Consider the following 24326-nt stretch of genomic DNA (forward strand, 5'->3'; position numbering starts at 1 on the left):
GCGGGTCCGGAGGGGGGTGGGGGGGGGGGGGGGGATGCTGGAGAGGAGCACACTGACTGCCAAGGGGTGGGGGTGGGGATTCTCACACTGGGGGGCCGATGGAATGGCGGGAGGCGCCGGGGTCAGCTGACTTATGGGAGTGTCATGGGGGAGCAAAATGGCTAGATGAGGATCTAGCGGGGGGGGGGGGGGGGGGGGGGAGGAGACTGGGTTGCTGCTGCATTGGCCAAAGGGGAGCTGGAAGTAGGAGAGGTAGTCGGGGCGGGAGTCCGCCGCCTGGGGGACCGGAGGGTGCGGGAGGCGCGGGCACATGGCTGGCCTAGAAATGGATATGGCTATATTGTAGTGGATAATGGAGGTCGATATGTGATGGTGAGTGGTAGGTTGCAGGGGGTGCGGGTGGTACTGGTTAAAGTATATGTCCCGAATTGGGACGATGCCAGATTTGTGAAACGCATGCTGGGTCGGATTCCGGATCTGGACCGTGCTGGGTCCAGGACGGGTAAGAGGCCGGCTGCGGCCAAGGTGCTCAGGGGGTTTATGGACCAGATGGGGGGAGTGGGTCCATGGAGGTTTTCCAGGCCACAGGCCAGGGAATTTTCCTTCTTTCCCCATGTCCATAGAGCCTACTCCCGGATACACTTTTTCATTTTGAGTAGGGCGCTAATCTCGAAAGTGGAGGGAACGGAATACTTGGCCATAGCCATCTCGGACCACGCCCCGCATTGGGTGGAGTTGGAGTTGGGGGAGGAGAGGGACCAGCGCCCGCTGTGGTGCCTCGATGTGGGACTGTTGGCGGATGAGGGGGTTTGTGGGCGGGTGGCGGGGGTGTATTGAAAGATACTTGGAGGCCAACGACAACGGGGTGGTGCAGGTGTGGGTAGTTTGGGAGGCGTTGAAGGCGGTGGTCAGGAGAGAGCTAATCTCCAGTAGGGCCCACAGGGAGAAGAGAGAAGGGAGGGAGAGGGAGAAGTTGGTGGGGGAGATTTTAAGGGTGGACAGGAGGTATGCAGAGGCCCCCGAGGAGGAGCTACTTAGAGAGCAACGGAACCTCCAGATGGAATTCAGCCTGTTGACCACGGGGAAAGCAGAAGCACAGTGGAGGAATGCGCAGGGGGCGGTGTACGAGTATGGGGAGAAGGCGAGTCGGATGTTGGCACATCAGCTTCATAAGAGGGAGGCAGCGAGGGAGATTGGTGGAGTCAAGGATAGAGGAGGGAATACGGTGCGGAGTGCGGTGAGAATAAACAAGGTATTTAGGGACTTCTATGGGGATCTGTACAGGTCTGAGCCCCCAGCGGGGAAGATGGGGATGCGACGATTCCTGGATCAGCTGAGGTTCCCGAGGGTGGAGGAGGAGGAGATGGCTGGTTTGGGGGCGCCGATTGGGCTGGAGGAGCTGGTTAAAGGATTGGGGAGCATGCAGGCGGGGAAGGCCCTGGGGCCAGATGGGTTCCCGGTTGAATTTTACAGGAAATACGTGGACCTGCGGGCCCGTTGCTAGTGAGGACTTATAATAAGGCTAGGCAGGAGGGGGACCTTGCTGCCGACAGGTAGTGGCAGGTATGGATACGGAGAAGGCCTTTGATCGTGTGGAGTGGGAGTATCTTTGGGAAGTGTTGCGGAGGTTTGGGTTCGGGGAGGGGTTCATCAGTTGGGTCAGGCTGCTATATAAAGCCCCGGTGGCGAGTGTGGCTACGAACCGGTGGAGGTCGGAGTACCTTCGGCTGGACCGGGGATGATGCAGGGGTGCCCCCTATCCCCCTTGTTGTTTGCACTGGCAATTGAGCCGCTGGCCATGGCACTGAGAGAATCTAGGAAATGGAGGGGATTGGTCGGGGGGGGGGGGGGGGGGGGGGGGGGGGGGGGCTGTCGTTGTATGCCGATGACCGACTTTTCGGGGTATAAACTCAACGTTGGGAAGAGTGAGCTCTTTGTCGTGCATTCAGGGGACCAGGGAAGGGGGATAGACGAGCTACTGCTCAAGAGGGCGGAGAAGAGGTTTTGGTACCTAGGGATCCAAGTAGCTGGGGGGCCCAGCACAAGCTCAATTTGACGCGGTTGGTGGAGCAGATAGAGGAGGATTTTAAAAGATGGGATATGCTGCCACTCTCACTAGCAGGTAGGGTGCAGTTGGTCAAAATGACGGTCCTCCAGAGGTTCCTCTTTGTGTTCCAGTGCCTTCCCATTTTGATCCCCAAGGCCTTTTTCAAACGGGTAAGCAGGAGCATCATGGGATTTGTGTGGGCGAATAAGTCCCCGAGGGTGAAGAGTGTGTTTCTGGAGCGTAGCAGGGACAGGGGGGGGGGGGGGGGGGGGGGGGCTGGCGCTGCCGAATTTGTGTGGCTATTATTGGGCTGCCAATGTGGCGATGATCCATAAGTGGGTAATGAAGGGAGAGGGGGCGGTGTGGAAGAGGCTAGAGATGGCGCCCTGTGTGGGCACGAGCCTGAGGGCGCTGGTGACTGCACCGCTGCTGCTCTCGCCGACAAGGTACACCACGAGTCCGGTGGTGGCGGTGACGCTGAAGATCTGGGGGCAGTGGCCACGACACACGGGCGAGGTGGGAGTCTCGGTTTGGTCCCCGATCCGGGAGAATCATCGGTTCGTCCCGGGAAGGATGGATGGGGGGTTTCGGAGCTGGCATCGGGCAGGGATTAGAAGAATGGGGGACCTGTTCATTGATGGGACGTTTGCGAGCCTAGGGGCGCTGGCTGAGAAGGTTGGGCTACCCCCGGGAAACACCTTCAGGTACATGCAAGGAGGGCGTTTGTGAGGCCTCAGGTGAGGGAATTCCCGCTGCTTCCGGCACGTGGGATTCAGGACAGGGTGATTTTGGGTGTATGGGTTGGAGAAGGCAAGGTTTTGGCGATTTACCAGGAGCTGAAGGAAGAGGAGGAGGCCTCGGTGGAGGAGTTGAAGGTAAATGGGAGGAGGAGCTTGGGGAGGAGATAGATGAGGGTCTGTGGGCTGATGCCCTGTGTAGGGTTAATTCTTCCTCCTCTTGAGCCAGGCTCAGCCTAATACAGTTCAAAGTTACTCACAGAGCGCATATGACAGGGGCGAGGTTCAGTAGGTTCTTTGGGGTGGAGGACAGATGTGGGAGGTGCTCGGGGAGCCCGGCAAATCACGTCCATATGTTCTGGTCGTGCCCGGCGCTGGATGGGTTTTAGAGGGGTGTTGCGAGGACTATGTCCAAGGTGGTGAACACCCGGATCAAGCCGAGCTGGGGATTGGCATTATTTGGGGTATCGGACGAGCCGGGAGTGCAGGAGGCGAAAGAGGCCGGTATTCTGGCCTTTGCGACCCTGGTAGCCCGGCGGAGGATTTTGCTACTATGGAAAGATGCGAAGCCCCCTAGTGTGGAAGCTTGGATCAATGACATGGCAGGGTTCATCAAGCTGGAGAGGATAAAGTTTGCCTTGCGAGAGTCTGTGCAAGGGTTCTCCAGGCGGTGGCAACCGTTCCTAGACTATCTCACGGAGCGTTAGGAGGAGGTCAGCAGCAACAGCCCAGGGGCGGTGGGGGGGGGGTTCTTTTGGGGTGGTGTTTGGGTGAAGGTGGGGGGGTTCCCTATTTTGTGCTTTTAAACGTTATATGGGGGGTTATTGTATCTGGGGGAAATCCAATGTATAATTTCTGATTGTTGTGTTTTTGCTTCTTTTTTCTTGTTGGGGGGGGGGGGCGGTTTGTTGAAAATTTGTTGGAAAATTTGAATAAATATATTTTATTTTTTTAAACAAAAAGTCTTATTATTATTCATTCAATGGCCTAACGGTAAAAGTTACTCCTGCAGTGCGATTTAGTTGATGCTTTCTGAAGGCGCAGAATGGGAATTTAAGGCATGTGAGCAAACGCCCATCTGACATAAATAGCTCTCAGATAGATTCACATCTGAAACAGTGAAGCTAGTGTCTTGTGATAAATACAAGACACATATAATAAAAACAATTCTTAAATTTAGTAACTACTCAGCTAAGGAAGTTAAATGCGACACGATCCAGAGAAATATACAGAACTAAACACATCAGCGCAAGTGTGTCATCAAAACGGTATTAAAAGCAACACTGCAATGAGATAAATAAAATTGCATTATTAAAAATAGGCAATAAGAACGTAACTACTTGTATCCTGTGGATAGTCTAATCACTATTTAAAAATAATCATGAATGCCAGCCCTGAAAGATACATTTCGAAAAACATTTTCTCCTTTTATCATTCAGCATTGGTTACACTGAAACAGGTTGGAGAAGAAGTTTACGCTTTTTGAAAACGAATAGGACACTGCCCCTGCATGACCCCTAACCTTCCCTCTGATAATTTTTGAGAAATGTTTACTGTCAATCAAGTTACACAACAAATCAACTTTATAATCTAAGCCAATGTCTGTGGCTATACTGGCATGGATGTTGGTTGTCCTTTCTCACAAATAGTATACATTATCAGATTCAATACCTACCCTTTAATGTCTTCCCTTCTTATTGTCCAAGACTGCAAACACTTCCGGGTAAAACAGCGATTTACTGGTACTTTCAATCTAATATACTGCACCCATTGCTCCGGATGTGGTCTCACACAGACTCCATAGTGCAGAATGCCATTCAGCCCATCGAGTCTGCACTGACCCTCCGAAAGAGACCCCACCCTATCCCGATAACCCATCCTGATTTTGATTTTTTTTAAAATAAATTTAGAGTACCCAATTCATTTTTTCCAATTAAGGGGCAATTTAGCGTGGCCAATCCACCTTCATCTTTGGGTTGTGGGGGCGAAACCCACACAAACACGGGGAGAATGTGCAAACTCCACATGGACAGTGACCCAGAGCCGGGATCGAACCTGGGACCTCGGCGCCATGAGGCTGCAGGGCGAACCCACTGCACCATCGTGCTGCCCCTTCCATAACCCATCCTAACCGGTTGGGCAATAAAGGGCAATTTGTCATGGCCAATCCACCTGGCCTGCACATCTTTGGACTGTGGGAGGAAACCAGAGCACCCGGAGGAAACCCACATTTCTAGATAACAGCTATTGATTCTACCAATCCTATTTGCTAGCCCAACCAATCCCCATCCACCACAATTCTCATCCCCACCTGGTTGAACATCTTTGCACGTTGAACAACTTCTGCTTTGACTCCACTCACTTTATCCAAATAAAAGGTGCTGCTATGGTGTACACATGGATACTAGGCGTGCCTGCCTTTTAGTAGAATATGTGGAACATTTCTTATTCCAGTTCTACTCAGATCCCCACTTTCACCATTTTTCTGTTCCATTGATGACCACCTTAGTGCCACTTTGTGCTCTTGTCCTTAACCGGAAAGTTCCAATGACTTTGCTTCCAATTTCCACTCTTCCCTCACCTTCACCTGCTCCAACCAAGACTCCTCTCTTCCCTTTGTTCATTTCTCAGAGGCTGCCAACCAATAGTCATGGACACCCACGCCTACCTCAACTATATTTCCTCACACTCCACTTCTTGTATGGACTCCATTTCATTCTTTGAGTTTCTCCATCACATCTGCTCAGACTGTACAAACCTCCATGATAGCACATCCAAAATGTCTTCCTTTTCCCCCAACAGTGGATCCCGCAACCCTCGATGGTGTCCATTTCCATCCCCCTCAGAGCAATCTTGTCCTCACCTTCCACCAGTCTCCACATCCAATAGATCATTCTCCGTTTTTTCTGCCACCTCCAGCCCTGGGGGGGGCAGGGTGGCTCAGTGGCTAGTCCTGCTGCCTCAATGCACCGAGGACCCAGGTTCGATCCCAGCTCCGGGTCATTGTCAGTATGTAGTTTGCACATTCTCCCCATATCTGCGTGGGTCTCACCCCTACAACCCAAATATGTGCAGGTGGATTGGCCACTCTAAATTGCCCCTTAATTGGAAAGAGAGAGAATTGGGTACTCTTAAATTATAAATTAAAAACAAATCTTCCTTCCCATCCCCTTTCAGAATTATGAAGGGACCATTCCATTCATTCTCTGCGATACACCGATCTACTCCTCAGCTACCAATATGTCTCCTTTTCTTACGACAAGCGCAAGAGATACACCACCTATTATTTTACCTCATTCCTCGTTCACCCTACCCCATCCCTAATTGCCCTCGAGGAGGTGGGAGGTGGCAGTGAGCTGCCTTCTTGACCTGCTGCAGTCCATGTTGTGTAGGTACACTGTTAGGGAGGGTGTTTCAAGATTTGGACCCAGCAATAGTGAAGGAATGACGATATATTTCCAAGTCAGGATTTTGGGTGGCTTGGAGGGGAACTTGCAGGTGGTGTCCCCAGGCATCTGCTTCTCTGGTTCTTCTAGATGGCAGTGGCTGTGGGCTTGAAAGGTGCTGGCTGAGGTGCCTTGATGAGTTCCTGCAGTGCATCTTTAGATGGTACACACAGCTGCCACTGTGCACCTGTGGTGGAGGTTGTGAGAGTTTGTGGAGTGGACTGCTTTGTCCTCACCACCCAAAGTCTCACCCCTTCCAAGCGAAAAACCATAACAGCAATTTAGTTTTCTTTCTTTTAATTTAGTATACTGTATTTGCTACTCACGATCTGGTCTCATCTACATTGGGGGAGACCAAACACAGATTGGGGGACTGCTTTATAAAGAGTATCTCCAATCAGTAGAGTGTGACCCCGAGCTCCTGTCACCTGTTATTTCAATTCCCACTCTGACCTGCTGCAGTGTTCCAATGAAGCTCATTCCAAGCTCGAGGAACAGCATTTCACCTTTTGACTGGGCACCTCACAGTCTTTTGGACTCAATGTGGAGTTTAACTATTTTAGATTATGATTTCTCGTCCCATTTTGCTTACTTTTATTGTTAACTTGGTTTTTTATTCCTTTCTTGATCACCTTACTTTGCACTGAGACAGTGGCTATCCTGCCATTCACACCTCGTATAGACACCTTCTGTTTGTTTTTCTACTACAACTTTGAAACGTTAAATCTTCCGCTATTTAACCTCACCTGCCCTTGACCCTATCACGGACATTCCCTTGTATTCTTCTTCCCACCTCCCGAATTTCTATTTTTAAAATTTAGAGTACCCTTAGCCCTGCTGCCTCATGGCGCCGAGGTCCCAGGTTCGATCCCAGATCTGGGTCACTGTCCGTGTGGAGTTTGCACATTCTCCCCGTGTCTGCGTGGGTTTCGCCCCCACAACCCAAAGATGTGCAGAGTTGGTGGATTGGCCAAGCTAAATTGCCCCTTAATTGGAAAAAATTAATTGGGTACACTTAAATTTATATAATAAAAAAAAAATTTAGAGTACCCAATTATTGTTTTTCCAATTAAGGGGCAATTTAGCGTGGCCAATCCACCTACCCTGCACATCTTTGGTTTGTGGAGGTGAAACCCACGCAGACACGGGGAGAATGTGCAAACTCCACAAGGACAGTGACCCAGGGCTGGGATTCGAACTCGGGTCCTCAGCGCCTTAGTCCCAGTGCTAACCACTGCGTCACCGTGCTGCCCTACCTCCTGCATTTCTAACTATACTCAGCTCTGATGAAAGGTCATCATCGACCTGAAACATTAACTCCATATTTCTCTTTCCCTGGGATGCTGCCAGGCTCGAATACTTTGTGCATGTTTTTACTTCACATTTCCACTTCACATTTCCAGGGTCTGTAGATTTTTGTTTCAGTCTACAGAGTCTACTTTTTCCCCCAAACAAGAAAACACTTTTGTACACTAGAAACTGGAAGGTTATCGTGATAAAAAAGTCAAACTAATTAATATCACTAATCAGCTCATCCCAAAGCCTGTGCACAAAATGCTCTTTGAAAATAAAGAACATCCTGAAGTATGAAGGCTTCAGAAGAAACATAAGTTGTTTATATAAACCACAGTACTGCTCAGGCAGCTACTGCCAACATATGGCTGCTGTGCAGACTACTGAGCAGCAGCGGCTTGGAGCTGGAGACAGTGAAGTATATGTCTTCCCAATCATTAACAGCCAAGTATGCAAACCGGCCACACTCAAATACGCTTTTGCACAGCTGCTTCGACGTTGATTGTTCAATTATTTCCAGAATGTCAAATACTGAGGCAAACAAGGACCTTTGACAGTGGCCACAGTTCAACGTACTTTCAGTTTGAAGACACCGAAACACTGAGACTTCAATACCTCTCAAGAAAATGGCATCACTTTCTCCAAGTATAGTTCCCGCAACTCCAGGTTCAGATGTGAAGAACAAAGCTACTGACTTTTCTTTTTGTCAGTGCTTTGAAAACAGAAGAGAATGAACTGCACATAGTCAGCAAGTTACCGAATCCTTTTCACTTCCTTCAGTTCAAGAAAACAAGCGACTGACACATTTCCTGCCAACAGACCTTCCCTCAGATAAAAAACAGCTCCCACCAACAGGAAATCCTTGAACTTACACATGCCGCCGTGAGACTCTTGTGCGTTCGGTTTTAAACACGATTAAAACCTTTCCAAATGTTTTAAATTGCTGCACGTAACTTAACAGTTATTTTTTACCAGGTTTACCAAAATACTCTTATTGTGGTTTTTTTTAATTGTTTTAAAAGGGAGTTGATTTTGCTCATTTTTAATTTACTTCGAACGTATGCTGTGTACGTGCAGCTGATCATTATTCAACCAATTGTACATCAATAGACAAATAAACAAAGCCAAATCACCGACCATGCTCTCCCATGGAAAAAAAAGCCTAAGCTGCAGGTTTCAAAGAGCAGGTCAGAACTGAGCAAACACAACCTTTGCTTTTGGGATTTCAGCTGTGGTGCATTCACACAAAGTGGACAGACCGTTAGACCCAGTCTGGATAGCTGCCCAAAATGGATTTCTCCATGCAAATGTCTTGCAGCAAGTTTCACGCTTAGATCAGTTTACTTTCTGCGACAACCCCGTTAACCATCGTCAGGAGAAAATAAGCCCGGTTCTTCGGTGTCGTATTACTTGCATTTTCTTTTTAACATGTAACATTTATAACAAAATGTTTCTTACGATTAAAAAGGGGGGAAACCTTGCTGACTAAAGTTGTGGCACCACGTCAGCAATTGATTAAATGACCTTCGTTTGACAGGCAGATACTCGGGTTTCAACAGATGACATGAGAAAGTGAGCAGAGGCTAATGCTTCATGCATCTGAACAGAAATACAGATATCCTTTTTAAGGTGGGAGTGTCTTATCTTAATCTCCATGGTAACTGTGCCTCTGGTCGGTTATTGGACACCCTGAACTTCCTGTGCCAGCACGAATGAGCAAATCCGAACACGTCTTTTACAGCCAGACAAGCCTCTCGACAACAGTGTCTCTTCCACAAGAGGGCACGGTTTAAATTTTGGTAAAGGAGCAAACTGTTTTGGATCAAAAACATCAGACAATCTTTTGTAAGAATTCAAGCCGCAGCAGACTTTTGTCTCATGCTCTGTTTTGTATGGGGCTGATTTAGCACCGTGGGCTAAACAGCTGTCTTGTAATGCAGAACAAGGCTAGCAGCGCGGCTTCAATTCCCGTACCAGCCTTCCCGAACAGGCGCCGGAATGCGGCGACTAGGGGCTTTTCACAGTAACTTAATTGAACCCTACTTGTGACAATAAGCTATTATTATTATTGGTTTGAAAGGAATCTGATCTAGGAGAAATGCCCATTAAGTCAGGAGCACGCCTTATTAAGAGTGCTCTGTGGAAGTCATAATTTTACAGATGGTATAAACGTTGAGCACAATGTGGATTTCAGTATTTCCAGTAAAAGGCTTTGTGACAAAGGAGGGAGAAGGGTTACAACAGCTGAGCATCATACACAATTACATCATACACAATTACACCACAAGCAAAACTCCTCAACTAAAGCACACAATCACACCAAGTATTCATCAAACAGAAGTAAAAACTACATAAAGCACTAGTTCATTCCAAGTTGGAATATTCTGCTCAATGCAAGGCACCAACTTTAGGGATGAAGCTTTGGAGAAAGTACAGAAGACATTTACTAAAACGGTCCTGGGCGTGAGGACTTTTTTTTTTTTTAAATTTAGAGTACCCAATTATTTTTTTCCAATTAAAAGGCAATTTTGCGTGGCCAATCCACCTACCCTGCACATCTTTGGATTGCGGGGATGAAACCCACGCAGACACGGGGAGAATGTGCAAACTCCACACGGACAGTGATCCAGGGCCGGGATTCAAACCCGGATCCTCAGCACCATAGGCAGCAGTGCTAACCACTGTGCCACCGTGCTGCCCGGACGTGAGGATTTAAGGTTATGTACTAAGACTGGGCTGAAGAAGCTGGGGTTATTCTTCTTGGAACAGAGAAAGTCAAGAGATTTGATACAGAGGCTATTAAAATCCTGAACGGTCAGACAGAGTAAATAAAGATGAATCGTTTCCAATTGCCAAAGGGTCAATAACCAGAGGGCACAGCTTTGAGCTGAATGACAAAAGAACGAGAAGCAACTCGAGAAAAAACTTTAATGCACCAATCCACCACCAGATAAGGTGATGGATACAAATTCAATAATTCAATAAACGTGAATTAGATAAATATTAGAAGACGACGTGGGACATGAGGAGAGTAGCAGAGTGGACAAAGGAACTGGCACATACTTAATGAACCAAATGGCCTCTTTCAACACTGTGCTATTTTACAATTCAATAACCTTAAGGCATGAAGAAAACAAAATTCGGCTCAGGCGGACTGCTAGTGGAGCGGCGCGGTGGCGCAGTCCTCATTAAGCAGAGGACCCGGATTCGAATCCGGCCCACTGTCCGTGTGAAATTTGCACATTCTCCCTGTGTCTGCATGGGTCTCACCCCCACAACCCAAAGATGTGCAGGGTAGATGGATTGGCCATGCTAAATTGCCCCTTAATTGGGAAAAAAAAGAATGAGGTACTTTAAATTTATTTTTAAGAAGTTTTTCAAAAAATATATCACAGTGGGGAACCCACTCTGCCAAACTCAGTGACTGAATTCACCGGCAAATCGTACATTACAAAAATACTGGGCGGGATTCTCCACTCCCGCGCCGAAGTGGCCGTGCCATCGTGAACGCCGTCGAGGTTCACGACGGCGCGGAACAGCCCCGATCCCGACCGATTCAGGCCCTGACAATGGGCCAGGATCGGGGCCGCGTCATCTACACGCGCCAGGCCTTGTCGCCCGCGTAAAGGCGGCGCCGCATAAATGACGCGGCCGGTGCCGCATAACGGGCGTCATCCACGCATGCGCGGGTTGGCCGGCGGCAACCCACGCATGCGTGGTTGCCATCCTCTCTAAGTCCGCCCCGCAAGAAGATGTCTGACAGATCTTGAGGGGCCGCGGAAGGAAGGAGGTCCTCCTTCAGAGAGGACGGCCCGACGATCGGTGGGCACCGATCGCGGGCCACCCCACATTTGAGGTACCCCCCGGTGCAGGATCCCCCCTCGCCCCTCCCCCCCCTTGCCCGCCGCCCCCCCCCCCTTGCCCGCCGCCCGCCGCCCCCCCCCCCAGCGTTCACGCACCGTTCACGACGGCAGCGGCCAGGTGTGGACGACGCCAGGGGGAACCCACCGTTTTGGCCTGGCCGCTCGGCCCATCCTGGCCTGAGAATAGCGGGGGTGCCGGAGAATCGCCATTTTGGGTGTCTCCGGCGATTCTCCGGCCTGCGAAACTCAACCGGGCTGTTCCCACCGGGAAATTTTGGCGGCCCAGGCGATTCTCCCAACCGGCGCGGGAGTGGAGAATCTCGCCCACTATCTAGCAGCTTAATTATAATATCCTCTCGTTTCAAGAAATGCAAAAAAAATCTTCAAAACTCAAGACAGCCATTAGTTTTCAATAGTATCACTCCTTAAATCACCCCTTAACCCAATAATCCCTCTTTTGGAAGCGTCATTGGTTAGTAGTCAATAAATTATATTAAAATACACTCATTGCTGTCTTAGGAACTGGGACAAGTCAAGAACTTCTGTTCAAGACCACCTCTGTTCTGAGTCCATTGAACCCAAAGTTTAAAAGCAGCGTGCATTCCGACATATTGGTTTGACTTCAGTGAAAAAGTTCAGCAATTTATCCCTATCTGTTTAATCCAGAGTTTATTCAAACAGGGTCTACTGGCAAGTACTGATGCTGGTTTGAAGTAGCAGTAAAGTAATGTGTGTATCCACCATTCTTCATGTGTTTCTCTCCCACTATTTGTTACCCCGTTCCCAATTAGCACATCAAACTCCTGAATGGTCCTAACTGCTCCTCCCAAAACCTTAACAGAAGTTATCACTGAATTGCAAATTAAAATGGAGAAAACATTAAACAAGTTTCAATTTTAGTGAACGAACGTCAAAGTGACAAAAGTAAACAAGACCACAACTTGAGTAGCATCAAATTGTTAGCAGTTAGAAGTTAAATAACACAATGCCAGGGGGCTTTTGCTCAAAGTAGAGTATTTGGCCAAATCAAAAACACAAAAATTGCTGTTTGCTATGAGTTTTTGCTAAGGTTTATTATAGTGGCACCAGGAATGCAGAAGTTCACTTATATAAAATCACTTGACAACCTAAAGTTGTTCTCCTTTGACCAAAGAATGGTAAACAGATTCTTAATAGAAACCCTGTGTTAGACTGACTAGTGAAGTCGCCATCGTCGCTGATGACCAAAATCTGCTTTCCTCTTTAAGGGGGAAATCAGCTGACTGGTGGTGGTTTAACCCGAGGATCACCACACCTCAGGTGAACAGCAAGGTTGAGAAGGTGGGGCCTTCATGAATAACCTCAGCAGGTACGGGAATTGAACCCTGGCTGCTGCCTTGATCTGCATCACAAACCAACTGAGCTAAATCAGTACATAACAAGTGACTACCCTTTAAAAGTAGTTAATTGGCTGTGAAGCACCTTGGGATATTCTGAAGACTTCATCCTAGGGACTTAAAATAAGTGACTGCTGAGACAGTAGATGCATTTGTTTTAGTTTTCCAAAATTCCCGAGATTCGGGAAATTTCCCATCTAATTGGAAAATAGCAAATGTGATTCCTCTATTTAAGAAAGGAGGCAGACAGAAATCAGGGAACTACAGGCCAGTTAGCCTAACATCGGTCGTAGGGAAAATGCCAGAATCTGTTGTTAAGGGGGTTACAGCAGGGCACTTAGAAAATCTCAATGCAATCAGGTAGAATCAACATAGCTTTGCAAAAGGGCAATCATGTTTGACTAATTTATTAGATTTCTTTGGGGAGCTAACTTGCAACGTGGATAAAGGGGAACCTGAAGATGTGGTTTACTTCAATTTCCAATAGATATTTCACCAGGTGCTGCATCAAAGGTCAAATGGTCTCCCATTTAAGATGGAGATGCGGAGAACCTTTCCTCTCGGAGGGCTGTTAGTCTGAGAGGTGGGGTCATTGAATATTTTTAAGGGAGAATTAGACTGACTCCCTGGTCATCAAGAATCTACTGGTAAATGGGAGTAGACAGGAAAGCAGAAGCCCCAGTCAGATCAGTCATGATCTCAGCAGATGGTGGAGCAGGCTCAAGAGGCCAAATCTCCTACTTGTACTCCAAATTTGTTCTGGTCAAATGAGGGTGTGAAAGGTGCCATGAAAATTATCTGGTGTAAATCTGTTAACTGGAACAGCAATATTCATTTAAATTGCATTATGCCAATTTCCGGTAAAATTGAACTGGAGTGAAAATTGTATCTGTCTGCAACCTAATACATCCTTTGCAAACAATACAAAATAGCATTTCTTCAAATTATCTTCAATATAATTTCCATTGACAATGGAGATAGTCAGTTCCTTTCTCTTCCCCCCCCCCCCCCACCCCCCTTCGGTTGCAACCCAGACCAAAATAAAATACAAATATCATAAACCTGGTTAACAAGAGTTTTGCCTATCAGCTGTAAACTACATTTTGCAGATTTCATTGCAAGACACTCGGTTTCATTAGATGGTCTCTTTCCAGTGTTCATCATAGAATCCCTAAAGTGCAGGAGGCCATTCAACCCATCGAGTCTGCACCGACGACCCTCCGAAAGACCGAAAGAGCATCCTATCTAGGCCCATGCCCCCAACCTATCCCCGTAACCCAGTAAACCCACCTAACCTTTTGGACACTAAAGGGCAATTTAACATGACCAACCCACCCAACCTGCACACCTGTGGGAAGAAACCGGAGGACACCCACACAGAGAACGTGCAAACTCCACACAGAACGTTTCTAAATTTGCTTTTTTCTGAAACAGCACTTCTAAATAATGGAGCCTTGGTAATCGCATCAGATGTACAAACTAAAAAGGAAATGTCACTCATGCATCATGTACTCAAAATATTGACCTTGGTACAATGTCAATAAAGGTATGGATCTTAGTATTTTAAAAGCAGTCATTAGAAAATGTCCTGCAACATGCAAGTCAGCTTTTGAGGGGTTAATCGCAGGTGGCAAGGTGGCACACTGGATAGCACTGCTGCCTCACGGCACTGAGGACCTGGGTTCAATCCCTGTCCCGGGCCATGTTCATGTGGAGTTTGCACATTCTCCGTGTCTGCGTGGGTCTCACCCCCACGACCCAAAGATGTGCAGGGCAGGTGCAATGGCCATGCTAAATTGCCCCTTAATTGGAAAAAAAAAATTAAATGAGGGGTTAATGACCAGAGGCAGCACATCCCACACTCTACTGATACATAATCCCATTCTCAAAAGAAGTGTGCATTAGTGCGCGTTTCTGACACAGCCTTTATCAACAACATTCAGTGATTGTACAGCCCCAGTTATGAATGGAGAAAGTCACCCTGGATGCTTCAATAAAACCTCAGTGTACCAAAGAGCTAAATTGCTTTGAACTGAGAAACAAAAAGAAAAGTCAAAACTAACAAGCCAGTCAATAAGATTGAAAATTGTTGCACAGAGGGCAAGATAAATCAAGAGACAGCAATTAGGTGTCACCCAGTTTGGTTTTAAAATCTCCCATGATGCAAGAGGACGCAAGGTCAGAGACATGGAGTTCCACATTTTCGAATTAGTGAGAAACAATGAACCTTGGTCTCAGGTACTTTTAAGCATACATGTTATAATGGAGCACCATATTGGCAGGAGTTATTTATTTTGATTGTCTTAATGCACTCTGGATTTGGATTTTGTTTATTGTACCGAGGTACAGTGAAAAGTATTTTTTTTGCAAGCAGCTCAACAGATCATTAGGTACATGAAAAGAAAGGAAATAAAAGAAAATACATAACAGGGCAACACAGGTATGCAATGTAACTACATAACACCGGCATCGGGTGAAGCACACAGGGGTGTAGTGTTAATCAGGTCAGTCCATAAGAGGGTCGTTTAGGAGTCTGGTGACAGCAGGGAAGAAGCTGTTTTTGAGTCTGTTCGTGCGTGTTCTGACTTTTGTATCTCCTGCCCGATGGAAGAAGTTGGAAGAGTGAGTAAGCCAGGTGGGAGGGGTCTTTGATTATGCTGCCCACTCAAGACAAACTCATGCTTTTTTTAAAAATCCTAGGAAATTTGGCACCAATTTCCCACAGCCGGGAGATGAAGGGCGGTTCAAATGTTTGTTGGCTGGCTTGAGCAGGCAAAGAGCTCGTCTTCATTTGGTCCCACAAGATCTTGACATGTGATTGCGACCTGACCCATGACAACAGGGAGATGGGACCTCCGTTTAAACATCTCAGCTGATTACAAATAAGGGATTCAACTTTCTGAACTGTTCAGAATTTGCACAATAATATATATTTTTTTAAACGGCAAGAGACAAAGATGACCGGAGGAAGACAACCGGAGGCATTGCAGTTCGACAGCAAGTACTTCGCTCACTTCATACGGTGCGATAGCGTCTTCCCACCATTTGCAAATATGCTTCAAGGCATGAAAAACACTCAATTCCTCAGTGTAAAAAAAATCAAAACCGAATGAAGGAAGCTGCAAATCGATCACGATCTGTATGTATTTAACCCTCCCCCACTGGGTTACAAACACTCCAACTAATACAATCCAATAACCTATTGCTTCTTCAGTAACCTACTGTAAAGTTAGGAGGCGTTAAATAAAAAAACATCCCCGGCCCAAACAAGCTTAAAGCTTGTATTCAGCCTTCTGAAAAAGGGAAAGTGGGCACCACCGTCCCGATAAGGTGAATTGGGCGAATCTACAAAATCATCTTTATTATTGTCACAAATAGGTTTACATTAACACCGCAATGAAGTTACGGTGAAAATTCCCTCATCACCACACTCTGGGGCCTGTTCGGGTACATTGAGGGAAAATTCAGAATGACCAATTCACCAAACAAGCACGTCTTTCGGGACTTGTGGGAGGAAACCGGAGCACCCGGAGGAAACCCACGCAGACACGGGGAGAACATGCAGACTCCGCAGTCAGTGACCCAAGCCGGGAATCGGACCCGGGTCCCTGTAACAATGTAGAGGATGGGGGGAGGAGGAGAGGAGCGGGCGGTTAATTTAATAAATGCAAATCGCGAGGGGGACAGACAAGGGAAGAGCCCGTCCCTCACGGATTTTACACACACACACCATTGCAACAAATAGAGAGTGAAAGAGCCTAGGCTGGCCAGAGAGAGCCTGGTCTGCCCTGCGTGCTCTGCCCAGCCTGCCTGCTGTGCCTTGCTCTGCTCTGCCCTGCCTTGCTTGCCTGCTCTGCCTTCTATGCCCTGCTTTGCCTTCCCTGCCCGCTCTGTCCATCCTGCCTTGCTTTGCCCACCCTGCCTTGCCTTCCCTGCCCGCTCTGTCCATCCTGCCTTGCCTTGCCTGCCCGCTGTCCATCCTGCCTTGCTTTGCCCACCCTGCCTTGCCTTCCCTGCCCGCTCTGTCCATCCTGCCTTGCTTTGCCCACCCTGCCTTGCCTTCCCTACCCGCTCTGTCCACCCTGCCTTGCTTTGCCCACCCTGCCTTGCTTGATCTGCTCTGCCTTCCCTGCCCGCTCTGTCCATCCTGCCTTGCTTTGCCCACCCTGCCTTGCCTTCCCTGCCCGCTCTGTCCATCCTGCCTTGCTTTGCCCACCCTGCCTTGCCTTCCCTGCCCGCTCTGTCCATCCTGCCTTGCCCACCCTGCCCGCTCTGTCCATCCTGCCTTGCTTTGCCCACCCTGCCTTGCTCTGCCCACCCTGCCTTGCTCTGCCTGTGCAGCACAGGGTCACCCAGAAGTAGGCAGCCGCCGCTGCGGCCCCAGCTCCCCCCACCTTCTCCTTTCTCTCCTTGGATCGGATCGATGTGGAAATATTCCCAAAGCATCGCTCGGGTGATGTGTTGAATAAAAATGTTTTAAATTCTGTGCAGTGCAGGCGACAGGGTGAGTGAGATCAGCAGCAAAGATTAAACGCTCCAGTGAGTGATTGAGTAACCTTGTTAATGCCGGCTCTGTGTCTGCTCCGCTCCTGCCGCTGCTGCTCCGGCCGCTGCCGCTCCGCTGCCGCCCCGGCTCCGGCTCCACCACACCGCTCTGCAGCTCATCCTCCTCCCGGTAATCCACACACGCTGCTGCTTTCCGCCACACAATGCTCTTCCCCCCCCCCCCCCCCCTTAAATCCTTCCCGAGTTGTAAAATAATATCCCCCCACACACCAACAACGAAAAAAAACCAGAGGAGAAATAAAAAATCACAGCCCGCACGCTGAAGGCATCCTCGATTCCCCTCCTGTCCTTTTCCAACTCATCGCACCACACCGAGCACAGATATCCTCCGGGTCCTAACGCTCCCTTCAACAATCAAACGTCACCACCAGTGACTCCCAATGCTCACTAACCTTTCCCTAGGTCGTTCTGTCCACAACTAGTGGGGGACCCCAGGGATCTATGCTAAGGACCGCCAACTGTTCACATTTATATATTAATCATTTGGACCAGGGAACTAAATGTGTTATCTCCCAAACTTGCAAATGCTACTAAGTTGGGTGGGAGGGTGAGCTGGCGGTGAGGAGGATGCAGAGATGCTTCTGCTGGTTCGGACAGGCTTGAGCGAGTAGGCACATGCATGGCAGATACATAGATACATAGAAGATAGGAGCAGGAGGAGGCCTTTTGGCCCTTCAATCATGCTCCGCCATTTATCACGATCATGGCTGATCATCCAACTCTAATCCTGCTTTCTCCCCATAGCCTTTGATCCCATTCTCCCCAAGTGCTATATCCAGCTGCCTCTTGAATATATTCAAAGTTTTAGCATCAACTACTTTCTGTGGTAATGAATTCCACAGGCTCACCACTCTTTGTGTGAAGAAATGTCTCCTTATCTCTGTCCGAAATGGTTTACCCTGAATCCTCAGACTGTGACCCCTGGTTCTGGACACACCTATCATTGGTAACATCTTCCCTGCATCTACCCTGTCTAGTCCTGTTAGAATTTTATAAGTCTCTATGAGATCCCCCCTCATTCTTCTGAACTCCAGCGAGAACAATCCCAACCTAGTCAATCTCTCCTCATATGACAGTCCCGCCATCCCTGGAATCAGTCTGGTAAACCTTCGCTGCATAATGTGGATAAATGTGAGGTTGTCCGCTTCAGTAGCAAAAATATGAAGGCAGATTATTATTTGAATAATTCAATAATTCAAGGACGGGGTGGGAATCTATGTGTGGAGCCAGAGGAAATGGGCACGGTATTAAGTGAGTATTTTGTGTCAGTGTTCACCAAAGACAAGGACTTGGTGGATGATGAGTCTGGGGAAGGGTGTGTAGATAGTTTGGGTCATATTGAGATCCAAAAAGGAGGTATTGGGGGTCTTGAAAAGAGCCTGATGGGATATACCCCAGAATACTGAGGGCGACAAAGGAGGAAATTGCTGGGGCCTGGAGAGAAATCTTTGTATCACCACTGACTATAGGGGATGTTCCAAAGGATTGGAGAATAGCCAATGTTGTTCTTTTATTTAAGAAGGGTAGCAAGGATAAATTACAGGCCTGAGCCATATGTCAATGGTAGGGAAATTATTGGAGCGGATTCTTCGAAACAGGATTTGCTCCCACTTGGAAATAAGTGGTCATATTCACGAGAGGCAGCATGGGTTTTGTGAAGAGGGGGGTTGTGTCTCACTAACCTGATCAAGTTTTTCAAGGAGGTGAGAAGATGACTGATGTGGGTAGGGCAGTGGATGCTGTCTACCTGGACTTCGGTCTTAAAGACAGATGGTAGCAGTGGAAGGGTGCATTTCCGAATGGAGGGCTGTGACTAGTGGCGTTCCTCAGGGATCAGTGCTGGGACTTTTGCTGTTTGTTATATATAATATATACACAGTAAATGGCAGAACCCTTAAGAGTATTGATAGGTACAGGGATCTGGGTGTACAGGTACACAGGTCACGGAGAGTGGCAATGCAGGTGGAGAAGGTAGTCAAAAAGGCATATGCATGCTTGCCTTCATCGGCTGTGGCATTGAGTTTAAAAATTGGCAAGTCATGTTGCAGCTTTATAAAACCTTAGTTATGCCCACTTGGAATATAGTGTTCAATTCTGATCGTCATACTACCAGAAGGGTCTGGAGGCTTTGGAGGGGGTACAGAAAAGATTTACCAGGATGTTGCCTGGTATGGAGGGCATTAGCTATGAGGAGAGGTTGGAGAAACTTGATCTGTTCTCACTGGAACGACGGAGGTTGAGGGGCGACCTGATATAAGTCTAAAAGATTATGAGGGGCATGGACAGAGTGGATAGTCAGAAGTTTTTCCCAGGGTGGAAGAGTCAATGACTAGGGGGCAAGGTTTAAAGGAAATTTACGAGACAAATTCTTTTTTACACCGAGGGTGATGGGAGCCTGGAACCCGAGCTGCCGGGGGAGATAGTGGAAGCAGATACAATAGTGACATTTAAGAGACGTCTTGACAAATACATGAATAGAGTGGGAATAGAGGGATACAGACCCCGGAAGGGTAGGTTTTTTTAGTTCAGACGGGCAGCATGGTCGATGCTGGCTTGGAGGGCCAAAGGGCTTATTCCTGCGCTGAAATTTTCTTTGTTCTTTATTTTTGAGAGAGGTAGATGCTCAGCGAGACCTTGGTGTCCTTGTGCATTAGTCGCTGAAACCAAGTGCGCAGGTACAGCAGGCAGTAAAGAAGGCAAATGGTATGTTGGCCTTCATAGCGAGAGGATTTGAGTATAGGAATAGACATGTTTTACTGCAATTGTATGGGGCATTGGTGAGGCCACACCTGGAGTATTGTGTGCAGGTTTGGTGTCCTTATCTGAGGAAGGAGGTTCTTGCTATGGAAGCAGTGCAGCAAAGGTTTGCCAGACTGATTCCTGGGATGGCGGGACTGTCATATGGGGGCAGTCTAAGTCGGTTAGGATTATATTAATTGGAGTTTAGAAGAGTGAGAGGGGAACTCATAGAAAATTTCAAAATTCTAACAGGATTAGACAGGATGGGTTCAGAGAATGTTCCCGATGGTGGGGAAGTCCTGAACTAGGGGTCATAGTTTGAGGACAGTTTTTTCGACTGAGGTGAGGAGAAATCTCTTCACCAAGAGAGTGGTGAATCTGTGGAATTTGCTACCACAAAAAGTAGTTAAAGCCAAAACGTTGTGCAACTTGAAGAAGGAACTAGATATAGTTCTTGGGCTAAAGGGATCGAGGGATATGAGGGGGACAGCGGGATCAGGGTATTGAACTTGATGATCAGCCATGATCATAATGAATGGTGGAGCAGGTTCAAAGGGCCGAATGGGCTCAACCTGCTTCTATTTTCTATGTATCTATGTAATGCATTAGGAAAAATGTTCCTCACTTCCAACAGCTCAAGTAACAGAATTTGCATATTTTAAAAAGGGGAAGGTGGAAAAAACCAGTCCCCTCCATAGGACAGTAGACTTTTTTATATTATCATGTGCCATCCAACTCAATAGCATGAATACGCCTTCCATGGCACCCCAATATCCTTTGATTCTCTTTGGCCTGTAGCCACTTAAAATGGCCAACTCCCGATTCAAAATGGCGAATGGCAAAGGCTGATGGGAAAGTCAGCCAACAAGACAAAAACCAGCAGCTGCAGGTTGGCTGTGTATTTACCTCTGGAAAGGCCAGACACTATCGATACCAGCAACCATCAGCACAACAAAACAACAGCCATCTGCATACTAATGAGCAATCCCCGGGAACAATAAGCAACATTTAGACACATAAAGCAAAACCAGACTCTTCGGCGCCAGCAGGAGCCTACACAAAAGGAGGTGAACGAGCACCTCAAGACCGCCCATCGATCAGGGAACCGCTCCAGCATTGGAGAAAATCAAACCAAGCAATTGGGACAAAGTCCAATCACTTGGGACCAGGTACAGGGTCCGCCCCGAAAGGCGGGAAGCCCCTGGGGACTATAAGAATTGAGCCCAAAGTTCAAATCGTTCTTCTCTTCACTCTTCAGCAGCTCCTCTTCAGCTCTCCTTCCTGTCCGGGTCACCCAGCAACAACGAACCAACATTGACCGTGACCGGAGCAGTGAAGATCGAACTCGTAAGTTTAATTCAACGCTCGCTACGAGATAGGCGCTCCTAGCTACCAATCTGTACCAACTTCGAATCCCGCAGGCTCAGAACCCGAACGAAAGACCATTTGTTTCCCTGACCTGGTAGGCCAGTTCCAAGTTAAGCATAGGCCTGTTAGTTGTAGAAGTAGCTTAGACGTAGAATTTGTGCATGAGTAGTGATTACTGTGTATAATAAATGTGCTTTGATTTAAACCTTACTAATCGGTGTATTGGATTATTGATCATTACTCGGACTTGAACCACGTGGCGGTATCATAAAGATACCTGGCGACTCAAGAGCAAAGGTAATAAAACAGAGCAATTGAACAAGTACCACAAGTGCCCCTCCACCCAACGATGAGTCCAAACCCTTCACAGATTTCTCACTTCTCGCAAGATGCCTTCTCTACTCTGGAGGTTTGGTGGCTAAAGCTTTCCTAGCTGGGTACAGGTGGATATAGAAGATCGCCGACAATGCGCCCACCCTAGTCCGCCCCCAACAGTGCACCCACTCTAGTCTATCACATGATCTAACCACCACCTGTTTTTGTTACTCTCTTATCAACATGTGCTAGTTCAAGGACCTTGATTAGTCATTTCCCCAGTCCATAATTCAAAAAAGTTAATGTTGCTACCGCATTCTTACATTCAAGGCCTAGTTTTCACATCGCTACTATGCAGTCAACCACACGCCACTTAACATTTTACAATGGCTGTGTGTTGTTCGAGATCTCCTTTACGGTCAAGATTGTTCTGGTATGCCTTTTCCCCCTCATCCCCCAGGTTGCATTATATTTCAAACTGGATTTGTTTTGCCCACGATCAATCGAGAATCAAAACAAATTACTGATTTGGGCAAAATTTGATGCAACATGCTCCATCCACGTTTTCAAAAACAAACCTTGACATTCATTTGCATGAAACATTTTGGATGTAACAGGCAATTCTGACTCCATGTATAAACCTGAAGGTTCCTAATTTGGGATAAAAGAGAAAACAAAAACAAAAAAGGTTTCCAAAGACAGGGTATCTGGCATTGATGTGTCACACTCAGCACCAGTTATTATTCATCACTGACTGTGCAGCTACATCCTCATTTGTGCACTCCATTCACCCGGACAACACTAGCGATCTGTCACAAAGGAAAACATGAATGAAAAAATGGTTCGTATATTTTGTACACAATAACAGATGGTCAAGGGATGAATTACAGACATGTGGAGGGTCAGTCCTTGGTTCTGTATTGCATGTACACTTGAGGCTTCTGCACTCGTGCAAATCAGCCCAGGAACAACTCGTCACTCACCCCGACTAGCCCTTCTGCTACAAAGAATTAATAGATTATGGTTGGAACTTTTGGTACTGGGCAAAAGCTATTCAAAAAGCAATCTTTGAGCCATGAAGGATGGAAGCAGATTTTGTACTATACCTCAATCCTCCTTGAAGAAATCAATGAACGGTTTCCACCTCCGGATGAGCCCCTCTACCGACCCCCGCAAAGCAAACTTGACCGTCTCCAGCCACAGGAACCCCTGCCAGAACCCCCTCAGTCTTGGACTGGACATGCCCCAAAACATGTGGACATGATTCACGGACCCCCCCCCCCCCCCCCCGCCCCCCCCCCCCCCCCCCCCCCCCCCCCCCGCCTCCCCTGCACACCCCCACACCGGTCTTCCACCCCCGCAAAGAAACTGCTCATCCTCACTATCGTCCCGTGGGCCTGAGGGTTGAGGCTTAACCTCACACACGACAAGGACAAGTTTACCCTCCGCAAGGCCACCCCTGCCAGCTCTACCTCCCACTTGCACTCAATTTCCTCCACCGAAGTGCCCTCCCTCTCCATCAATTCCTTGAAAATATCCAAAATCTTCCCCTCCCCTATATCGTCCTCTGACAACAGTTTGTCCTGCAACATCGGAGATGGCAGCCCCGGGAAGGACAGCACCTCTTTCCTCACGAAATCCCTCACCTGCAGGTACCGAAAGCAGTTCCCCTTGGGCAACTCATGCAATTCCTCCAACCCAGCAAACTCGCCCAATATAAATAAGTCCCTAAGGTATTCTATCCCCACCTGCCGCCACCCCCGGAACCCTGCATCCAGCCCTGCTGGCACCAACCTATGGTTGGCACATATTGGCGTCCACAACGACATGCCCTCCAGCCCAACATGTTGCCTGCACTGACTCCACACCCAACGCCAAAACCACCATCAGGCTCACCGGCGAGAATGGAAGAGGTGCCAAAAACAGTGCCTTCAAACTCGTTCCCCTACACGACGCCGCCTCCATTCGCCAGAAACTGATCTCTCCTTCACAGCCCATTTCCTCACCATTGCAATGTTAACCGCCCAATAATAATTAATCAGATTCTACCAAGTTCAATTTGTGCAGCTGCGCCATCTGGATTCCTAAATATCTAAAACTTGCCCCCTCCACCCTGAACGGTGTAGCCACCTAAAATGGCTGATTTCCGATTAATTTGGCCAAACCCCGATGTAAAATGGCGAACTGAAAAGGCTGATGGGAAAATCAGCCAACAGGACTCAAACGGACAGCTGCAGACAGAACAGTATATTCGGCTCTGGGGAAGTCGGCCCAGACCGCGATACCTGTAACCATTAGCAGCACATCAACCCAGCCATCTGCAGTTTAATCGGCTATCCCCGGGAACAATTGCTACAAATTAGCAATTGAAAGCCGATCCAGACCTCTCGGCGCCAGCAGTGGCCGAGACAAAGAAAGGTGAACGACCACCCCCCCGATCAAGGAATCGCCCCATTATTGGAGCATATCGAAACCAGTGATTGGGACCAAGTCCAATCACTTGGGACCAGGGTCACGGTCCGCCCCGAGAGGCGGGAAGCCCCTGGGAACTATAAAGATAGGGGCCAAGTTCAGAT

General features: G+C 48.0%; 1 protein-coding gene across 4 annotated transcripts in view; it reads right to left on the reverse strand.

Annotated features, from left to right (window-relative positions):
• The window catches only part of foxn3 (forkhead box N3), a 436636-nt gene that overhangs the window by 381297 nt on the left and 31013 nt on the right, over positions 1-24326 (reverse strand). Inside the window, exon 1 of one of the 4 annotated variants that reach the window (XM_072493773.1) lies at positions 17319-17482. The exons of 2 other annotated variants lie outside the window; for them this stretch is intronic. The gene's annotated coding sequence lies outside the window, so the exon portion shown is untranslated. Of the gene's footprint in view, positions 1-8138; positions 8308-17318; positions 17483-24326 lie in introns of those variants that run through there. One more of the 4 variants, XM_072493799.1, reaches the window with a different exon arrangement.

This window comes from Scyliorhinus torazame, chromosome 2 (assembly GCF_047496885.1).
Source record: "Scyliorhinus torazame isolate Kashiwa2021f chromosome 2, sScyTor2.1, whole genome shotgun sequence".
NCBI classification, from domain to species: Eukaryota; Metazoa; Chordata; class Chondrichthyes; order Carcharhiniformes; family Scyliorhinidae; genus Scyliorhinus; species Scyliorhinus torazame.